The sequence below is a fragment of the Psammomys obesus genome, unplaced genomic scaffold (genome assembly GCF_907164565.1).
Source record: "Psammomys obesus unplaced genomic scaffold, mPsaObe1.curated_primary_1811, whole genome shotgun sequence".
Taxonomy (NCBI): domain Eukaryota; kingdom Metazoa; phylum Chordata; class Mammalia; order Rodentia; family Muridae; genus Psammomys; species Psammomys obesus.
Genome location: NW_026592510.1, coordinates 2,123,355 through 2,142,860, shown reverse-complemented (window position 1 = coordinate 2,142,860; position 19,506 = coordinate 2,123,355). Strand labels below are relative to the sequence as shown.

Sequence of the window (19,506 nt, the reverse complement as noted above, 5' to 3'; positions counted from 1 at the left end):
TTAGTCAAAACATGTAGCCAAAAGAGATGCTGCTGAGCATAGGAGCAGTTGGTCTGCCTTTCCAGCATCTACAGTTGAGGTTTTAGAGCTCAGACAATCAGTGGTTGAAAAAGATTTTCATTCTGAAAAAAGAACAGAAGAAAGAAAATTCACAATACTAAGAACAAATCATTTATTAGCATGCTATGTCCTATTCATATCTAATGGCATCACCCCTAGCTATAATATATATGATTATAATATAGTGTTTACTTTTCCTTTATTTTGCCTTATTTATTTATTTAGCTTTCTAAGACAGAGTATCAAGTATCCCAGGTTGGCCTAAAGTAGTGGTTCTCAGCCTTCCTAAGGCTGGACCCTTTATTCCTCATGTTGTGGTACCCCTAACCATAAAATTATTTTTGTTGCTACTTCATAACTGTAATTTTACTACTGTCGTGAATCGTAATGCAAATACTTGTGTGTTCTGATGGTCTTAGGTGACTCCTGTGAAAGGGTCATTCAACCCCAAAGGGGTTGAAACCCACAGGTTGGAAACCACTGGCCTAGAATTTGTCATACAGCTGAAGATAACCTTGTATCCTAATACTGACCCTCCCAAGCACTGAGATTACAGGCATGCACCACCCTGACAGGATATAACGTACATTTCAAATTAAATGGTATTACTATTGGGCATTTACCCAAAAAGCGCTAAGTCCACATATCACAGAGACGTCTACACATTTGTGTTTCTTGGTGCACTATTCACAATACACAGGAAACGAAACCAGCTAGATGTCTATAAACAGAGGAGTGGATAAAGAAACGCAAGGGTACACACACAGTAGAATTTTACGTAACCACAAAGGAAAATGAAATCATAACATCTGCAGGAAAATTGGTAGAACTGGAGATCATTACATTAAGCAAAATAAGCTAGATTCAGAAAGACAAACACTGCCTATTTCTCCTCATATGTGGAACCTGAATTTTGAATTATATATATATATATATATATATATATATATATATGTATGTATCCATATGCATGTGCTTATGTATGCAATTTATGGGTCATGAGACTCAGAAGACTCCTGAGAAGTGGGGAGCCCACCCTGAGGGAGGTGGGAGTTAAGAGAGGGCAATAGAATCTTTATAACAGGAAAGCAGAAGGGGATACTAGCTAGCAGAAAGAAAAGCAGCTGGAGGTGGATGATGTCAGAGAAGAGTGGGGAAGGGGAAGGAATGAAAATGAAATGCAATGACACTATTGTATGAAGACGTGATGATTGTGAGAAACAATAACCCTCCATTCATAATAAGAGTACCAGAGACTCAGAGAAGTGAAACTGAAGCAGTTAATTTTGCGATCTTAAAAAGTAGAGGGTCAGCCCATTATGGCAGACACAGCTGACTGAGTGAAGAGAACAATTGTACCCGTCATCTTCACTGTATCTTTCCCTCTTCCGTTATTTATCTTCTTTTCAATGAAAACCCCGCATGAGTTCGTCTCTGTCAGGGACATGACCTTGCAGGCAAGCTTGGCCACTTAGGAATGTTGGTAACTTTCTTCTCTCAACTTGAAGTTTGTGAGTAGGCTTTTGGGTTGGGACTGCAGCCACACAGATAGGCATTAGCCGGGGTCTAGTATCTTCTGTTCCTTTGTAGCTGGGCCTAAGTTGTCTCAAGATACCTTTGAAAATGGACTAACAGATTTCATTTCCAACAATAATAAAACCTATTATTTTGCATGGTGACTAAAGTATAATTTAAAAAAATAAGTCAGACTGAGAAAAATAAAATAAATAAATAGCATTAAGTTAACAGGAGCAGGAGGCTGTTGCTTAACACAGAAAAAAAAAAAAAAAAAGACTCGTTATCACTTTTTCTTGTCTTGCTTCCACCCCGCCCCACCTGCAAATTCAAAGTTTGGGTACTATTTACTGAACAAGTCTTCTCCAAGGTTAATATTGGGAAAGGCAATTATTTTGTAAAATCCAAAGGTTCGATTGGTAGGAACCAGGGTCAGCACTTGAGCAATAACATTTTATGTGTGATTGGCCCTATCAGTGTGACAACTGTCCTTACAAGCTTTATTGCACTTGCTCTTCATTAAAACCCTGTGGAGCCACTCATGATTCTTTTCTCTCAGTGGGGGAAATGAGACTTGGTCAAACTGAATTACTGTGAAGAATCACAGGAAGGAAGTGAAAAGAATCAATTTTCCAAGCCAAGACCCAAATGAATGTGTCCATTAGCTGGGTCCTTCACAAACATTGTACTAGGATGGAGTGTGGGCCGTCTGTTGATCACTTGTCCCTCCATTTTCATTCTGTTTTTGGGTCTGTCTTTTTTTTTTTTAACTGCCTTGCTCTTCCCCATGTCTCACTTGAACTGAATGTCCCTTTTGCTAGCTTGTCCCATAATTCATTCAGAGGTGGTCACAACCAACAAATAGCTCTGACCACAAATCGAATGGTAGTGACCCCAAACCAAATCTTCCAAAACTAGACAAGCAATCACATAATGCCTGTGCCCAAATACTGTCCCCTTCTGGAGAGTCCCCTCTTCATTGGCCTTTCTGAGGTTCATCTCAGAAGTCATCTCTGCAGGAAGCCCTCCATGTCCCCCTCCCACACACTGTGTGTTTTCCATAGATCCTAGGGAAATTCTTATCATTTCATGTAGCATTGAATTTGATAAAAAATTGGCCTTGTACTTGTCTCCCCTGCTAGACTGTATGCTCCTTCAGCGCAGGCCTTACTCATCTGCGTATCCCCAACACCTGACACCATGTCTATCTAGCATACATGACCACCAGGAGAACTGGATGCATTAATTATTAATATTATTAATATTAATAATATTAATATTATTAATTATTAATTAGGCGCTAGCTTCCCAATCCTTCACAGATATTGAGAAGACGACATTGACCTGACACGAATGCTATGAATCAGCAGATGAAAAGAACACGAACTGTCAAAAGATACTTTGAGAACCAGCCTAGAGAGGGATGAAGATCCCCCCAAAAAAAATCCTAAATAAAGATAGTGTACTACTAGTTTGGCAGGCAAGAGGAAAGGTTATTTCAAAAGTACCACAAAGAGGTGCCAATCGAACCACCCAATGAACCAGACTTGAGAGCCCCAGCAAAAGTACAAGCTGTCCTAGGACATGGCAGATTTGTTTTCAGGTCACAAGCCAGTCCCCAGGACTAGGACCAGCCAAGACTTGGCTTTCTTTAAGCAATAACTCATCAGGAATTCCCTTGGTGTATCTAAAGGCCTTTCTCATCCTCGATGGCCCTTTACTGCTTCTGTCTGTTGCCCACCTTCTCCTTTTCTTCATCAGCTTCCAAATCTCTTTCCTCCTCTCTCTTCCAGCGACTCCATCTGCATCCTCCTCTTGCTGCTTGTGTAAGCTCACCATGGACTTTCAAGACTGTCAGACATTTCTGCTGCATAACAGACACCTCTGATTGGAGAAAGTACAGGTCAAATGAGTGCTCACCTTGGTGTGCTATGGTCTCCTGTTTGTTTCTGCTGTTCCCTCTCCTGGAAGTCCTTCACCTTATCCATCTTTCAAGGTCCAGCTCAAATGTCCACTGCTACATGTTCCCAGTTTCTAGTAACAGAGACAGAATGCCCTGTTCTCTGCTCTGTACTTTAGAGATGAATTTGTTTAGACAACTAAAACAGATTTTGTAGCACTCAATGGTTTTATTTTGTTTACTTAACTGTCTCCTCTATTAAACTATGAACCCTGGAGAACAGGTACCAAATACCACCCACTTCCATAGTCCTTACACCTCACAATGCCCCAACACCATAGACACTCAGAAGAGATTAGCTTACGTGTCCTGCATTCTAAGCCAAGAACAGTGGCCCGTGCTTGTAATCCCAGCACTTGGAAGGTTGAAGCAGGAGAATTGCTTGTGTGTTTGAGACCCTAGTGAGTTCTGGGCCAATCTAGAGTACAGAGTGAGCCCCTGTCTCAGAAGAAAATTGGAAGGAAAAACCAGGCCTGGGAGCATGCATGGAGAATTCCAGAACTATGGGGAAACGGTCAGGTCTGTCTGGAGCTCACTATAGCCTCCTTGGTAAGTTCACCTGGAGAATGATGGCCAACATTTCCCTCTGGCTTCCACACGCATGGGCGTACAAACGGGGATACGCACACATCCATGCTTTACTCTTATTGTTTATTGTGGTCTCTCAAAGAGAGCTTAGTTTTAGTCTTAATACAATGCTATTTTTAAGCAAATAGTTGTACAGTCAATTAATATAAAATTTCTGTACTTGTGACAAAAGACAGCTATAGGGTGTTCTGAGGAACATCACCTAAATGCAGAAAAACCAGGGCAGGCTCCTTGCATGAGGAGTTGATGCACAGGCTAAATTAGATGAAAAGAGGGCATCAGCTAGGGAAAGGGGCAAGTATGCAAGACCAAAGGAAATACTGTGCTTGAAATACAAGGTGGCTTGGCAAAGCTGTGCAAGGGCCTGTTGTAGGTGTGCAAGTGATCCTCCATTGCTCAGTTTTTGCACTGTGCTTCGTGCCTCTGGTCCTCACTTACACAGACTTTGTCAATGGTGTCTCTAACCTCTGGTTTCTGGTTGAGTGTGGTCAATGACAGGAGAGCAGAGGGTGGGAAGGAGACTAAAATTGAAGACTTTACTTCCTAGCTTCCATCTTGACAGAAGCGGGGGTTGGGCTTCGCCCTTCTACCCAAGGCCATGTCTTCCATCAGGGGCTCTTCTCCGTGGAGCAGCTCCACAGCCCCTGCAATGGCCCCTCCACTTGTCCCTCAGCACTAGAGCTGCCAACGGCGCCTGAGTCAGGCCACTGAGCACTGCACTTGTTAGCTCTTTCCAGTCCTACCCACCATCTTGTAATCACCCACTTTGATGATGCCCTTCTACATGACTGCTCTGACTGGCTCACACGGTAAAGGAGAAGTTAAATCATCAGAAGAAAGTTTTAAATTCTGAGGGCTTCATTCTTGCCCTACCAGCTACTGGGAGCCATTGCAGCGGTTAGTGGGTAAGGCAGGCAGGCTTGAGTTTGGTTTTTGTTAATTAATTTATTTTTTATTAATTACAATTTATTCATTTTGTATCCCAGCTGTAGCCCCCTCCCTCATTACCTCCCAGTCCCACTCTCCCTCCCTCATCTCCTTCCATTCCCCTCTCCAAGTCCACTGATAGGGGAGGTCCTCCTTCCCTTTCTTCTGATCCTAGTCTATCAGGTCTCATTTCCTTCCTCTGTGGACTGGTAAGGCTGCTTCCCCCTCAGGGGGAGGTGATCAAAGAGCCAGCCACTGAGTTCATGTCAGAGACAGTCCCTGTTCCCATTACTAGGGTACCCACTTGGAGACTGACCTGTCATGGGCTACATCTGTGTAGGGGTTCTACGTTTTCTCCATGAATGGTCCTTTGTTGGAGTATCAGTATCAGAAAAACTCCTATGCCCAGATATTTTGGTTCTGTTGCTCTCCTTGTGGAGCTCCTGGCCCCTCCAGGTCTTTCTGTCTCCCCCTTCTTTCATAAGATTCCCTGCACTCTGCCCAAATTTTGGCTATGAGTCTTAGCAACTGCTTTAATATCCTGCTGGGTAGAGTGTTTCAGAGGCCCTCTGTGGTAGGCTCCTGTCCTGTTGCCTGTTTTCTCCCTCTTCTGGTGTCTGTCCCATTTGCCTTTCTGAATGAGGATTGATCATCTTATCCAGGGTCCTCCTTCTTACTTAGCTTCTTTAGGTATACAGATTTTAGTATGTTTATCCTATATTATATTTCTAATATCCACTTATAAATGAGTATATACCATGTGTGTCTTTCTGTTTCTCAGATACCTTACTCAAGATGATCTTTTCTAGTTCCCACCATTTGCCTGCAAATTTCATGATTTCCTTGTTTTTAATTGCTGAGTAGTATTCCATTGTGTAGATGTACCACAATTTCTGCATCCATTCTTCCCCTGATAGACATCTGGGTTGTTTTCAGATTCTGGCTATTATGAATAAAGCTGCTACAAACATGATTAAGCAAATGTCTTTGAAGTATCTATAAAGCAAAGGACACTGTCATCAAAACAAAATGACAGCCTACAGAGTGGGAAAGGATCTTCACCAACCCTATATCTGACAGAGGGCTAATATCCAGAATATATTAATAACTCAAGAAGTTAAATACCAACAAACCAAGTAACCCAATTAAAAAAATGGGTACAGAGTTAAACAAAGAATTCTCAATAGAGGAATATCAAATGGCAAAGAAACACTTAAAGAAATGCTCAGCATCCCTAGTCATCAGGGAAATGCAAATCAAAACGATCCTGAGATTTCACCTTACACCCATCAGAATGGCCAAGATAAAAAACTTAAGTGACAACACATGCTGGAGAGGATGTAGAGAAAAGGGAACCCTCCTCCATTGCTGGTGGGAATGTAAACTTGTACAACCACTTTGGAAGTCAATCTGGCGCTTTCTCAGACAACTAGGAATAGCGCTTCCTCAAGATACAGCTATACCACTCCTAAGCATATATCCAAAATACGCTCAAGTATACAGCTAAGCTTGAGTTTTGTTTGAAGTAATCATTCCTAACATCTTCTTTATAGAGTGGTGAGGAAACAGGGGTGAGAGAGGGAGCAGAGGGTCCAGGGGGGAAGCAGCTGAAGTCATAAAGGTGGCAAATGGTGGCCATATGTGATAACTCAAGATTATGGCACAGAGCTAGGAGGAATGGGGGGACAATGAAAAGCGAGCATGATCTTGTACACATCCCAACATAGCTGCATTGGCCAGAGAAACTAGACCCCAGATCTTCACCCTGGCATCCAAGATTGCCCAGCTCTGGTTGCTGAGTTCCTCACTGAGTTTAGATGGCCCAATGAAGTGACCTCTTAACTCATCACTGGTTACCTGCCTCATGCCTGATATCCTCAATCTAGCATGTTTTGCTTCTTATCCAAATCCTACTCATCCAAGGCCCAGCTCAAAAGATAAGTAATCCTATCAGACAAGCAAAAAAACAAAACAAAATAACAACAAAAAAAAACCTGATATAAACTCTTTTTCAGATTTGTGATACCAACTTCAGCTCATATAATAATCCTACTTTAGCAGTGTTGTTATCGTCCACTCCATTCTGCAGTTGATGATCAGAGGCTCAGAGAAATTAAATGATTATAATTACACCAGTTTGGGTTTGAAGTCAGGCCTGGAAAACTTCAGAATTCCATAGCAGAACCTCACCTAATGCTGTTTTCTCCAATAATAAATTGTCAACTTCAGTGATGATTCACTGAATGACACGCATTGTACTAAACTCCTTTGAGTTTCCTTATTTGATTTTCGTAAAACTCTTAGGTGAGAAGGACCAATCGAAATTCCATCTTTAGGGACTGAAACAAGAGCAAAGAAAGCATGAACTATGTCCAAATGCAACCTCCTCCACAAAACTCCCTCCTCTTAAAGGAGGCAGTGCAGAGCATTTCCAGTCGCATCACTGCCCTCTGCTTCGCATCAGTTCTGGGTAGCCTGTCTTGTCATTTTTTAACAGACAAGGAGGCCAACCTGTTCTAATTTACCAACCGTTCAACCAAATCACCTGCCTGCTCCCCCCACCCCCAGCCATTCCCTAACAGTTATTTGCAGCAAGTAATCACTTGCAACGGCTTAGTGAATGAGCACGGAGAGGCTGCTACATGCCATCAAGGAAGTCACCCAGCAATGCGGAGTGACAGAGTGTCATTTGGCGTTTGTTCAGACCACACTGCTGGGCCCTCTAGCCAGGGCAGAGCGATCTCTCCGCCATTAGACTTCCTGCATTACATTCAGTTCAAACCTACGGACTGTATTTAGAGGATTAGATTTATTACAATTAAGTTGTTAAATAATAGGTGCAATCATGGGGTGGAGAGTTGTCAGCTTTAGGAAAAATCACCACACACACTTTTAGTCTTTACTGCTATAAAACCTTGAGTCCATCAATGTCTTAAATAAGCTATGGATTTCTCATCTATAAATGAAAGGAGTAAGAACTTGCTGCATTATGCTGTTTAGAGCATTAAATGGGATGACATTTTAGAAAAACATCAATAGAAGGTACCTGGAGGGGCTGGAGAAATGGCTCAGAGGTTAAGAGTACTGGGTTCTTCCAAAGGTCCTGAGTTTAATTCCCAGCAAACACATGGGGGAGGGGGGTCATAGTGAGATCTGGTGCCCTCTAATGATGAGTAGACACACATGCAGGCAGAATGCTGTATAAATAATTAATAAATAAATAGATAAATAGATAAATAAATAAGAAAGGTGCCTGGAAGTGAACATAGTTGTAACTACAGGTGAGCATGATATATCCTGCTCCTACATTTTAGAAAGATCACTAATGAACAGGAAATTCAAAAAGAGATCAAAGGATTTTGACACATGCTGTCAAAGTTGCTGGTCTATGGAAGTGTCAATGTATATGTTTATTAATATGCAAAGTTCAGGTACAGAAGAGAGAGCAAACTTCTACTTGGCTCCAAGACTAAAATAGGACTAATGAGGAAAGTGATAAAAAAATGTTTTACATTTACTTATGTGTTTATTTATTTAGTGTGTGTAGAGGTCAGAGGAGTACAAATCATTTCTTTCCTTCCTTCGCAGCTATCAGTCAGGCTGTGAGGCTTGATGACAGGTGCCTCTTCTAGCCGACGCGAGACACAAATTTTGATTCAATATAAGAGAAAGCGTTCTAACAACTGGGCTCTCCAATAGTGAACTAGGAAGCCAAGGAGAGTTGGCTCATTAGATGTAGTTACAGTTCGAATCACTTAAATGCTTGTTTCTCTGCCAGTGGCATTGTCCCTGGAGGCTTCCAGAGATGTGGCTTAGCTGGATGAAGCAGGTCACCAGGCCTTTGAAGACCTGTTGGCCTCTACTCCTAGTCCTGCTCTGCTTTCCGGACTGTCACACTGTGAACAGCCTTCACCCTCACACTGCCACATAGAGCCCTCTGCTGTGCCATCCCCATTTTAAAGGACGGAAACTCTCTGAAATGGTGAGATCAAAATAAATCGTCTTATCTAAGCCAGGTAATTTTAATGCAGACGTGATTAATAGAGACTTGCTCAGGCAAAGCCTGTGAGCTGTGGCAGAGATGAAAATGCTTTGTGAGGAGCCAGCCTCAAAGACAGGAGAGTCTCATTCAAGGCAGACTCTACACTCTATTGTCCAGAATCCTAAACACACATCAGAAAGTTGGATAACAAAGGATTCAAGGATTCTGACCACCAGATCATTAGTTCTAGAGGGCAAACCAATCTATCAGCCGCAGTGACTCAGTCCTACCCACACCCAGGTAGACAGACAACCATCCCTGAAACTCCACATAGAGGAGTCAAAGCTGTCAACTTGGCATCTCTCCAGATAATGAGCTCACAGTTTTCTAAAACTGGGTGAGACTCATGAGGTGTTCTAATGGAATACCATTAATTAGGAGAGCAATTTCACACTCATTAGTCAATACACAAAGGAAGATAATTCTACACAATGTAGATAAATGCAGGACAGTGAGTCCCACGAGCCCCTAAGCGTCCCCAAATAGAAACTCTCAGTTTTAATCCATTCATTCATAAAATATGCTGGGCAAGACAAAATGCCAATGTGACTGAATATTCAAGGTGAAATAGCCTCAGGCCTGTCCTTTAGAACATACAGAGATGATATGTAAATTGGTAAAAAGTGGGGTTTCCATAAGGTCCAGATAGAGTGATCTGGACATGCAAACAGGAACTGTTTTCCTTCCTTGCATCAAGGGATGGGTAGGACACCAACGGGAGGGGTGGGACTGGGCAGGTGGGGGCTAGGATCTTCCGTCAGGGGTCAGTGGGAGCCAAGGCACAAAAGTGCAGCGAGGTGGAGCACTGGCATTAAATCACTCGGTTAAGATGAGGAGCGGGGAATGGGGTGAAGCTGGATCACCAAGGATCTTTGAAAGCCATGTTGTGAAATGTGAAGTTTCTACTTTGGACAACAGCAGCCTTTGAAGGCCATGAACAGGGAACTCTAAAACACCTGTACGTTGGTTCATGTCATCCTTCCCCTAACCCTGCGGGCCCACATGATCATAACCCTGTTCTACGAGCGGAGGACATGCTCCTCATCTCCATGTCTAGGGAACCCTGTGATGATGTGGTGATACAGTGACAAGATACATTAAATACAATAAGCCAAATCCCAAATTAAACATTAGCACTGTTTGTAGAGAGCAACTTCTTGGCCACTTCTTTAAGATCTAGGAAGGCGAAAGGTGTACTGTCTCGCTCAGTAAGCAATAAGGTTGGCGTTTGTGAAAAGGAGGTCATAGTCCCCGGGTGGCCGACTTTGGGATGTCATTTCACTTGAGCACCAACCAGTGTTTCCAGATCCTCATTCAAGGCTGGCCAGGCCAGAGCATGAGGGGCTCAGCGCTACCTACAAATGACCTCTGTCCTCCAACCTAAGGGAATATGTGCATCAAAAGGCAGGATGGAACCAGAACCAGTCATAACTAGTCTTCACAACCACACAGAAACTCAAGCTAATGGATGGCATTTCACACTCTGATCTTCCACTTTGAGGGCCTCTGCCTTTAAATGAGCGATTAAAAAAAAAAAAAAATTGATGTTTCACACTTCTCATTTTGTGACTTATCTCCATAAATTCTGAACAGGGCCCCGCTCTCCTGAGTTCTTGAAAGCGGTATGTGTAGACCGTCTCATGAGGCAGCCCATGGTGTGTGTTTGGTTAGCTGAGTGACTAAGCCAGAAGGTTCTATAAAGCTGAATGAAAACTGGGTATGTGGGATGCTTCCTAACAAGTCTCTTCTTCAGTGGAAGTCAGCAGGGCCTACAGAAAAACGGCATCCGAGAGTGGGAACGAGAAAAATTCCCACTGGTGGAGGCCATGAGTATAACAGTGAATATCATGAGCGCGAGAGGGCAGAGCCGCAATAACCAACCAAAAGGGGAGTGAGGAATTGTGGGTGAAATCCACCATAAGAAAATGTCTGGCTCCATGAGGTCTACGGGCAGCAGGGAAGGGGTGGAGACAGTTTCAAGGCAGCACGGAAGGGGTTATTTGCAACCACCCTCTTCAGCACTGTGCCTTAGGTGAAGTGTGGCCGATGACACAAGCTGCCTTTCCAAGAGGCCCTTCAAAAGGGCCGAAGTCCAAAGGAGTCATTTCCCAGCCACCTCTGAGTGAAATGGCAAGCACCTGCCCTGAGCCAGATGGCAGGGGAGGCAAAAAGTAAGCAGGGTACCGAGAGGGTACCTACCAAAGCTTCCGAAACAGGGTAGCAGGAAGCAAACAAGAGAGACAACAGCCCTAGGACAGCATGGATTAGGCCAGGGCCAGGTAAAAACTAAGGGCAAGCCACAGCTGAAGGTAAGGGTTTATGAACCTCATCATGCTGTGAGCCGATGAGAAGTCCCGTAAGATACTGTGTGACTCCCCGCCTTCATTGTCCACGTTTCTATAACACTATACCTAAGACTTGGTGGAAACTGCGCCACTAAGACTATCTGCCTCCGCAGTCTTCCCTGCCGCATCTCCCCAGAGCGGAGGAGTGGTGTGTCTCCACATGACACAGAAAGCCAACAAAATGCTGTAGGAAGCCTCTTTCCAAGGGGCCTCAGTCCGTCTGTGAAGTTCCCTTCACAGGCCAGTCTTCGGGTCTCACAGGTCATTCATCTCATCGGCTACTCTCTGTGAACACACGGATGCCATAGCGCCCTCCAAGTTTCTAGGTAGAGAAGGGAAGGCAACAGCAGGAAAGAAGCAAAAGGAGGGACCCCTATTTGTATGCATGGAAACAAAAGCAGGCGGGAACAGTCATCCCCACACCGCTGAGGACAACACACGCTGCGTTTTGTAGACAGCATGTCCTCATCAGAAGTCTGCTTTGTCTGACACTGATATAGCCTCTGGAGAATTTTTACGTTACCTTACTTTACTTTTACCTGTTGTTTTGGGTGCTGTGCTGGGTCCTCATGAGGACTAAGCACACCATTCTCCCATTGAGTCACCTCCTGCCCATTCAAGCTCTTTTTGAGCTCAGTTTTCCCATGCTATATTTTCCCTGCCTTTTTATGTGTAGAGAGTGTCACCTTGGGGTAGTTTGGTTTTTACTTTGTTTTTGTTTTGTTGTGTATCACATCGACAGCCTCTTTCTCTGATTGGACTGCTTAGATAATTTTCATTAATGCAGTTACCAACCTGGTTGGATTTAGGTCTGGCTGCTTGTTTTCTACTTGTCTGGGGTTTTATTTTTATTTTGTATTTGTTTGCTGTTTATTTTGGTGCTGTTGTTTGCTTTTATTATTATTTTTTTAACTGATCATTGTGTTTCACCAAAAGCTTATTTTCCACATTTTGGAAGTTGCCCTGGAGTATGTAGTCTTTTCCTGACTATATTTTTAAGTAACTCTAGCCACCTCACACATAATAATGCTTCAGCAGGGTATTTCTTTTTTTTGTTATTATTTTAAATTATTTATTTACTTTTTGTTACAATTTATTCACGTTGTATCCCAGCTGTAGCCACCTCCCTCGTCCTCTCCCAATCCCTCCCTCATTTTCTCCCACAATGCATTGTCATCTTTCCTTCTTAAATGTTTAACTAATCAACTCATTTCAAGTGTCAGTTTTTCATCTCTAGAAATATCATTTGATTTAAGGGTTGTTGAGTGCTTTTTCTCGCCTACTATTTTATGGTTTTTCTTGAAATACTTGAAGAAAAGGAACAACAATAAAAGTTCCGCATTGCTTGATGTTTCCCCAGTAGAAAATTGCTATTGGTTTGCTCTTGTTGGTAGCAAAGAACTGGTGAATGCTTTTCTTGATAGCAAAGGACGTTAGTTCAACCTCTCTTTCTTGCCTCAGAGCTATTGGCCAAGAAGCATTAAATGTCTGGTCCGGTTTGGAAAGCCTGTTTTGTCTCTTGTTTATTAGGTGTGCTTTAATACCTTTTAGTTGCAAGCTAGTGGTGGTTCTGGCAGCTAATAGTTGAGACTCTCCCACATGGAGGAGAGCTGTCTGAACCACGCACTCTGCCACCTTAAGTGGTGGAGTCTAAAGCCACCCCACGCACCCAGAGCCATGGAATTCTTGGCTTGACTGATTTTAAGATGTGGTCTTTCCTGATCCAATTATTCAGCAAATACCTAAAGACTGTTATGTGTTGGCTACTTTTCTAGGTACTGAAGGCAGGGTAGGGACTCAAGGAAGACTGTAGAGGAATTTTAATTCAGAACATGGCTGCTCTGGCAAGAGATCACATCCAAAGACCTTCTAGGTCTGTGTGATCCACCTGGAATACAGACATGCCTGTAATCCAGAAGACAGAGGCTAGCAGATCTCTGAGTCCCAGGCCAGCCTGGAAAGTATCAAGTAAAGAAAAATTTAGGGATGGAAGTATACTCCTTTAATCCCAAACAATGAAGGTAAAATTAGTTTGTAGAAGGAAGCACCCATTTTTGAAAGTGAGGTCTAATTGAGTGATAGAAACAGTAATGAATCAGAGAAAGATTTGACAGAATAGGATATGCCCAACTCTCACGGGAAAAGAGGGGAAAGGGAAGCTACTTAATGGGTAATACAGGTAGAAAGGGGGCAGTTTTACCAGGACAGTATTAGAGAGAGAACTCAGGTGAAGACTGAGATGAAAGAGGAGCCAGAGATTGAGAGAGGAGCCAAAAGATTAGAAAAGATTGCTGGAGTCTGAGGCCAAGCAGAGCAATTCAGGGGCCAACAGAGAAGCCAGATTGAATAAGTTAGCTAGGAGAAGCATTTGAGCCAGAACACTGAGTTGACCCAGCCAGCCCAGAGCTCAGTAAGAACAAGAAAGAACAAGCGTAAGTCTCAGAGGCTGAAAGCATTCTAGGCCTAGGTTAGATTGTACAAAGGCTAGAAGCTTCCAGGACTAGGCCTAGGTTAGCTGAAGGAGGCAGTAAACCTTTGAGATGACAAGTGAAACGGGAATAAAAATTCCTTTTACAGAGGACAGTAGTGTGACCACTCTGTTATAACATTCTTTGTGCTCAAGCACAAAGGAGGCTAAGGAGCTGTAAGTACTCCAAAAGGGAGTTTCTCTTTGCCAGTTTTATGAGCAGCTGGTGACGACCTCTCTAAGGACGTGATGTTGAGAAAGCACTGGAACAAGTGAAGAGTAAGCCATGGTAATATGTGGCTTACACAATCTAAAAGCTACGTATGTGGTTGTTTTTATTGCCTTCTTTAGAAAGTTGTAACAGGGGGAAAGACTGGACGCATTTGGGGAAGATGAAAACTTAGTATTCTTATGAGGCTGGTTAGATCTGTACACGAAAGGCTCTCGGTGTTAGTAAAACACACCGCGCCCTAACTGGTGCTTCTAAATACTAACACATGTATGCACAACCTGGGCATCTCACCGAATGCAGGTTCTGCTTTGGGCTGCCTGAGGTCTGTTTTTCCAACTGTACCAGGACCCCAGCCTTAGCACAACTGACTCCATGATAGAAGTACCATTTAGGCTGTAAAACTCAGCACACGGACTGCCAAAACTAAAACAAAGGCCTAATCCATCAAAGTCCACGGTCCATAGTTGTGGGAAAATCTCCAAATATGCTAACCTTGATTTTTGACTTCTGTAGTTCTGCTTCTGGCTGACTGTTCTTGCTAACTAAAGTATGTCAACCCACAGCACGGTGTTTGTGATTAAAAACTCAGTGCTACGCTGAGATCCTGAACACCCAGTATAGTCGTAAACCAGCTTAAAAAAAAAAAAAAAAGACTCCTATTGGCTAAAGCGGAGCAGTCCTTCCTGGTGGACACCCACAGCACTAACAAGCTCCCAGGGGCTGCTGACATTGAAAGTCCCCAGTCTTCTGGCAATGGCAGAGACGATCTGAGAAGCAATCCAATAACTGATAGCTATTTTTGGATGAGTTGTGACATGGAAGTGTATTTGCAAGAGGGAAGAAATGGCCCTGTGAGGATGGAATTTGAATCTAAGCTCTCTCCCTATTCAGGTCAGCATTTCACTCTGTGAAATTTAATTGGTGTTGTCATACAGAAATCCAAAACTCCCGCAGAAAATTGTACATAAAGAATTAAGGGCCAGAAACACAGCTACAAAGTAACGTAATTGCCTAGAACACTCAAGTACCTGGGCTCAAACCCTAAACACACACACACACAATAAATTAGCTAGTTAATTAAATAAAAAGCCTAGTGATCAAAGTTCTTGCATTTACTAAGAAGAAATGAACCACAAATAACAATGTTATGCCACATTTTTGAAAACTTAAAGTATTTTGAATGCCTATACCCATCTTTTCCCTGATGCGGCAGTTCCCAGCAGCAGCCACTTGAAAGAATCTCCAGACGCCTTGCCGCCATCCCCACAGTCTGGCAGAGCCCATGGAAGAGTGTGAGAGAAACCCACATGTCCGTAGTTCTCAGTAGAAAAGGCTTGGGAAACCCCACGCCTCACAGTGGAGAGGAGCATAGGAAACAAGGGTTCCATCAGGGAAGCCAGTGGCAACCGCTATGTCGCCCATGTAACCTTAATCAGGTCTCTCTATCCAAACTGTGTTTTCTTATTTATAAAAAAAATAAGAAGAAAAGTTTCTGCAAAAGTACTGAACTTACTTGTACAGCCAATACAAATGTGGTTTTCATGAATGCATAATAAGTCAAATTTTCACTGAACAAAGCCATCGACCTGTCCTTTGGATTGTATTAGTATGAGATTTTATCTGCTTAGCGAAAGTGACTTGGTAAAGACAATATAAACCCAGGTAAGCCCCACTTTGCCTTTCATTATTTCAGCAGCCTATGGAAAGAGGGCCATCCTCCAGATCTGTTATCCTATCAGTAACACAGCAGGAATGAGAGTTCCCTGATCCCCTCTCAGACAGCCTGAGGCGCTTTGTAATGATGAAACCCAAAGGTGTTCTATAAACCATATATGATGCGGTGCACACGGATGCCAGCCCACACACATCCAAGCCAGATCATGCAAGAGCATGGATGGGCCAGGTATCAGTTTTCAGATCCACAAATAGACTATCCGAACTCCACCCACAATACCTGATCCCTGCCACAAAAATAAAAAGGCCTGCTGACAGGAAAGGGGAGTGGGAGCCATGGCTTTCCATCGGCCGCTAGGAAACCTGAGGAGAATGGCGCAACACTGCATCAAGGGATAGAACAGAAAGGAGCACTGTCAGCACATCCTTGAACCAGGTCCATTTAGCCACCGCACAGTAGAGCAATATTTCAAGAAGGCATAATTGTACAGGATGATATATAACTGCAATTTTTTTATTTATCAATTAAAAACAAATTAGTTAAAAGAAATAATAATAAGGAAAAGATAACAGAATGCCGGTTTTCCCCACAAGTGTGCACAGAAAAGAGGCTGTGTGGGATTTGGAAAGAAGACGGCAATCTTATCTGGAAGACTGGAAGAAAGGCCTCTCTGAAAAACCAACACACCAGAACTGCAAGAAAATATATTTCTACTGCTTTGTCAAAAAAATAAAAAGAACCTCAAAGATATCCAGAGTTCTGCAGTCACCGACACGAAGCCAAAGAACGCTGGCTAGCAAAGTGAGGAAGCTGGGTCACTGTCGGCATGCCTGGTGTCTTTTAGGGTTCCAAGCGCACACTCAGTGAGGGACAGAATCTAACATTTCCACCCGCTGCTGATTGATCGTGTTATCCTGCATGAATTTCAGGAGTGCGGCTGTGGAGTCTATGCCTGGGGAGAAGAATTGGGTTGGTTTGTTTTGTTTTGTTTTTTCATGTGGAGTGCACATTTAAGGGATTAGGGGTGTGGCGTGAGGACTTAGAGCATAAAAGTGCTCACATAGACTCAAGCCAGGGGAGTGACAACAGCTATGCGGGCCAGTAAAACATGCCACTCAAGTGTAGGGGCAGAGGAGAGGGGGCGGAAGCCGCCTTTGGCCAGCAGGAAGGCCAGGCAATCGCTGGAGTGCAGTGTGAGCAGTGTGGCTGATCCCAGGAGAGCTGCTTCCGAGAGGATTTCAGGAAACCAAAAGATGGAGCTCAGCAGCCAATAAGCCACGAAAACTAGGTCAGGTGGTAGAGTGTTCACTGAGCATGCATGAAGCCCTGGCTTTGCTCCTCAGCACTGAAAAAAACCAAACACATGGCTGTAATTCTAGCATTATGGAAGACAGAAGCAGGAGGACCCAAAGTTCAAGGTCATCCTTTGCTACATAGTGACTTCCAGGCCAGTCTCAGATACATGAGACCCTGTGAGTCATCATCATCGTTGTCATCATCCCCCAAAGCACAGACTCTAAACCCTTACATTTTACATTTGAAACATTTACCTTGTTTCAAAACTCTCCTTTTCCTGCTGTTACTCACTAGCAAGAGACTAGAGAGGTGTCCCAGAGGTTAAGGACACTTGCTGCTCTTGCAGAGGACTTCAGCTAAGCGCCCAGGCTTGGTGACTCACAGCCTCCTTTAACTCCAGTTTAGGGGGATCCAGTACCTTCATCTGGCCTCCATGGACACCTGAATTCGTGTGGTGCACATACATATACTCAGTTACACACAAACACACACACATAAATCTTTTTTTAAACTAGTAAGAAATGTGGTTTCACACTCAATTACAACCTAGAGGTAACAGTTTTTGCACAGATTCCCTTTTATGGTGTATAGCATTAAACAGGATGATCCTCTTTTGTAATTAAAAACAAAACTACCGAAAACACCTCATGGGAATGCAGATCTGTTTGGCAAGAAAATTATAGTTTAAACTCACAGTTCTCAAACTTTCTCTTAGAGCAGAATGGTCTAGAAGTCGTCAAAACACCCAGTGCGTGCCCACATCTGAATAGTCTGTACTTGGGCAAGCTCCAGTTGGTGCTGGGTCCACAGAACCACTGCTCTAGATGGGGAGCCGGGCAGGATAAGAAATAAGAATGCCCAAGCTCCTAGGAACAAATGAATTTCCTTCTCGCAAAGGTTGCTGTGTTTTAAGTGGTTGTGCAAGCAGTCACTCCTCTGAGGCAGACTCCTTGTCTTCCTAGTCTATTTCCCACTGTTTGGAAATGCTTATAAAAACACATAGGGCCAACGTAAAAGGAATAGTCGGATAGGCGGTTCGTTGAACAAAATCTGTGTCAGGAAGTGTGTCTCACATAGATACTCTTGGGAGGTGCTGTCATTCCAGACTTATTAACTGATGTCTGGCATAAGATTTCCTATGGGGGGGGGGGTTTCCTTTGTTCCGAACTATTGTTTGGAAATCATATTTTTCAGATTTTTTTTTATAATTGTGTTTGGAGTGGAAGCACTAGATAAAAGGTAATTTTAGGAGCTGGAGAGATGGCTCAGCAGTTAGGAGCACTGGCTACTTTTTCAGAGGACCGAGGTTCAATTCCCTGCACCCACATGGTAGCTCACAGGCATCTGTAACTCCTGTTCTGACACTTCACACAGACAAACGTGCAGGTAAAACACCAATGTATATAAAATACAAATAAATACATTTTTTTAAAAAATTCAAAATAATTTAGGGGACTGGAGCAGTAGCTCAGTGATTAAGAACACTAGATGCTCTTCTGGAAGACTGGGGTTCAATCCAGTAGCTCACAGCCACCTGTAATTCCAGTTCCAGGGGATCTGACACCCTCTTCTGGCCTGCATTGCCATCAAACACACAGGTAGAATGCAGATATACAAGCTGACAAAACACCTATACACAAAATATTGAACATTTTAAAGATATCAGGGAGGCTTAATCTGGTGAAGGCACCTGCCATCAACCTGAGTTAGATTCCCAGGACCCACAAGGTAGAAGGACAGAATTGATAACTACAAAGTTGTCCTCTGGCCTCCAATAGTTCCACGGGATATGTGCTCAGTCATGCATGCAAATACACACACACACTTACATACAAACACACTAAATAGACAGATGATGGGTAGATGAATGTGAAAATAATTTAATTATTGTCTCTCACTGATAAAACTTTAAGAACTTCAAAGCCAATGGCCCCTATCCACCAGCCTGGAGGCCCAGCGTTGAATATATATATCCCTCTGTGCATCCTTTCTTTCCCATCCAGGGTTCACTGGATGGGTTTACTGTCTAGTCTAGCTAAAATACAAGAAACCCAGGTGTGATGAGACACCAGCAATCCTTGCATGCTCAAGTCACCACAAGTTTGAGGCTAACCTGGTCTACAGAGGAGTTTCAGGGTAGCCAGGGCCCCAATGTGAAGCCTCATCTTAGAATGTCGAAAACTGAGACAAAACCAAACAAGACAAGACACTGCTTCAAGAGGTGACAAGCCGGTAAAGGGCTTGTCCTGCAAGCAGAGGACCTTATTTTGAGCCCTAGAAACCAAGTGAAAGCTCAGGCACGGTGGCGTACCCTTGTCATCCCAGCACCTGGGAGGCAGGGACAGCTGAAACCCCAGGGTTCACTGGCTGTCCTCTGGCTTTCAGATGTACACATATGT

The 19,506-nt window shown here is 43.4% G+C and overlaps 1 long non-coding RNA gene across 1 annotated transcript in view; it reads left to right on the top strand.

Annotated features, from left to right (window-relative positions):
- The window catches only part of LOC129681851 (uncharacterized), a 28,406-nt gene that overhangs the window by 4,264 nt on the left and 4,636 nt on the right, over positions 1–19,506 (top strand). The window lies entirely within an intron of this gene.